This window comes from Neofelis nebulosa, chromosome 18 (genome assembly GCF_028018385.1).
Source record: "Neofelis nebulosa isolate mNeoNeb1 chromosome 18, mNeoNeb1.pri, whole genome shotgun sequence".
NCBI classification, from domain to species: Eukaryota; Metazoa; Chordata; class Mammalia; order Carnivora; family Felidae; genus Neofelis; species Neofelis nebulosa.
This window is the reverse complement of record NC_080799.1, coordinates 5,805,332-5,808,134: the sequence shown is the minus strand read 5'-3', so window position 1 is coordinate 5,808,134 and position 2,803 is coordinate 5,805,332. Positions and strand designations below refer to the sequence as shown.

Sequence of the window (2,803 nt, the reverse complement as noted above, 5' to 3'; positions counted from 1 at the left end):
TTTTGTGGACTTTGGCAACTCTGTTAGCCTCCGGGCCTCTGTTATATGATCTGCCAGATAGGGTTCTTTGTGCACGTTCCTTCTGGGTACTGGGGTCACGACACCCGCTCCCGGGTGAAGGGAGGAGGACAGTGAGCAAATCAGCAGCGAAGAAGGAGACGTCTCAAGGTAAGTGTGAGTAAAGAATAGAACAGGAGAAAGGGCATAGGGGTTGAGTGACCACTCTTTGTTAGGACGTCATGACATTTGTGCTGACAGCTAAAGCCTGAGAAAGGGCCTTGTGAAGATCTGGGGGAGAACCCATTCCTGGCTGAGGGCCGAGCAAGTGCAAAGGGCCTGAGGCATGAATGACCTTGGAGGTTAATGAGAAGTTCAAATAAATGAGTCAAACCTGGTTATAGGTCAGGCTCTGGGGATGGGTGGGGGCTGGTAGGGGGAGGGATGGACGGATGGACGCTATTCCCCCTGTCCCAGCTTAGCCCACAGGCCCCAGAAGGAGGCCCTATGTGTCAGTTAACAGCCTCTGGTTTCTTTCCCAAATCCAACCTCACGTGGGGAGGCTGATTCCCCAAGAGAGCCAGCTGCTTGGTGTCTGTCTGGATTTGCCATTAGGACAGGAATACTCCTAATTTAATTTCTCCTTTGTGTCTCTCTGAGTGACTAACTCCATGAGTCGTCTCCTAAGAAGAACGTGCCGGAGATGAAAAACAGCAGATTTTAATGAAAATCGAGAGCTGCATACAGACCTTTGGCAGCCTCCAACGCTGGGGCGCTGACCCCTTCTGGCCCAGGGCCGTGCACACAGATGGTGCTCAATGTATGCTCACTAGGCCGTGCGTGACCTCACCGGTCAGGATGCTCTGTTTCTAGTCCCCCTTTGGCTCTCCTGCTGCAAAGGCACACTAGAGGAGGGCGGGCCAGCTGGGGAGGTGGCAGGACAGAGGTCGCTCATCAGAGGGAGTCAGGCCAGGCATCCAGCCAACTCAGTAGTGGCTGTGTGCATTTCCTGGAGCGGCACCTGACATCTGCCACCCCAGCCCGGATTTTCTGGAGCACCTACAATATCCCGGATACTGCGTCTACCCACTCGGCCCACACGGATTGTGGTTGCTGCCTCTACGCGACCCCAGGACACTTCCCACGTCCCTTCCTTAGGATCAGCGGTGACAGGGCTCCTAGGAGACAAGCCCCAACCAGAATGGTCTTGGGGGCACCAATGGTCGATCCGTCCATTCTCCCACTCTTGACCCCTTGGGACTCCCTGGGCCAGAGGAGCAAAGACTGGAAATTTCCTCCCCAGGAGTTCAGCCTGCCTGCTCTTCTCATTCTCCGGTTCTCATCCTCACGGGACCCCAGGAACCCCAGGGCAACCAGGGCTGCAGCCCGCGGCTCCAAAGGGTAGTCAGTTCAGCTGCTGCTTCCTGCTCGGAGATGTTTCCAGTGGCCCGACCAGCCGCCCCCAGCTTTCTTTCATCTTTCATCTGTTTGTTCCAAGAAAAAAATGCATCATAGTGAGTGGGGGTGGGGAGGGTCCCAGCTCTGCGGGGGGGGGGGGGGGGGGGGGGGGGGGAGGGGGGGGTGGTAAGGGTGGGCCAGGCAGGCGGCTGGGTTCCTGTGGCTCTGTCACTCTGCTGTCTCATCCGGTCATGAGTCCTGCAGGGGCCAGGCAGGCTCAGAACTATGGCCCTGGGAGCGCCCCGCCCCCGGTCACACTCTCCTTCTGTTTCCTCCCCTGCTCTGCTCCCCTACAGGCTGCGGAGGGAAGCAGGTTAGGGGTTCCACCTCACCCTCAGGCCTCTTCAAGCAGAACTCTAAGCTACCTCTACAGGGACTTTTGGAATACATTTCTGTGTGATTTGGGATAGTTGGGTAATTTTCCAGAAATATATTAACTGGGTCTGCTGCCTGCCTTTTACATAAATATTGTTTTCCCATTGTAATAATTAAAATAATATTTACCATGTATTCGATATTTTCTGTATTCCAGGCATCGCGACTCTGGGAGGGAGGCGCTGTAATTGTCCTCATTTTCCAAGTGAATAAATAGAAGTTCAAAGGAATACTTTGTGCAAGGTCATTGTAAGTGATGTTGCCAGATCTGCCTGTCTCTGGCAGCCAGAGAGCATCCGGTGCCCAGAGCCATTCCCGACCTGCTTTCTTTCTCTCCCAAAGAGAATGGAAAGCTAAAACACTCATCTCGTCAGACTTCCTTGCAGCTAGAAGTGACCAAGTGACCAGTTTTGGCCACCGACGTGTAAGCGAAAAGAACCAGGAAGAAGCTCTTGGAGCAAATTCAGCCTTTCAAATTTTGCCCTTTAATTCTGTCTGGAGTCCAGGTATGATACCTGGAGGCGTAGCAGCCATCTTGTAACCATGAGGTCAAATCCCCATGCCAAGGATGGCAGAGTAGGAGTGTAGAAATAATCTGGATTTCTGATGACATCCATGGGTAGCCCTCCCCAGGATCCTTGTTTCATGATGCAAAGACATTTCTTACTTATTTCATCCACCATTTATTGGATTTGTAGCTTCTTATGAGCAAATAAAAATAATTGACCCCTGGCCTCCACAGCCCATGGTGTTGCACACTTTTGAGGCTGCTCATCAAGGGGGCATTGGGCTGGGCCCTGGAAAACAGCATTAGAACGAACTTCAATCTGTCAGAAGCCAAGAATTCTGACTTTAAAACACCACCAGAGTGTCCAGAGAGTTTTAGGGGTAGAAATTTCCATTTTTTCAGTGGCTCAACCGCGTCATGACTGGGACAAAGATTTTGAGGTCTCTGCAGAGAAGCTGCTCCCCG

General features: G+C 52.7%; 1 long non-coding RNA gene across 1 annotated transcript; it reads left to right on the top strand.

Moving 5' to 3' along the window:
* Positions 1 to 75: 75 nt before the first annotated feature.
* Positions 76 to 2,571, top strand: LOC131501186 (uncharacterized). The gene is made up of 2 exons (XR_009256680.1): positions 76 to 1,511; positions 1,988 to 2,571. It is a non-coding gene; the product is annotated as an uncharacterized LOC131501186 (long non-coding RNA).
* The last annotated feature ends 232 nt before the right edge of the window (positions 2,572 to 2,803 follow it).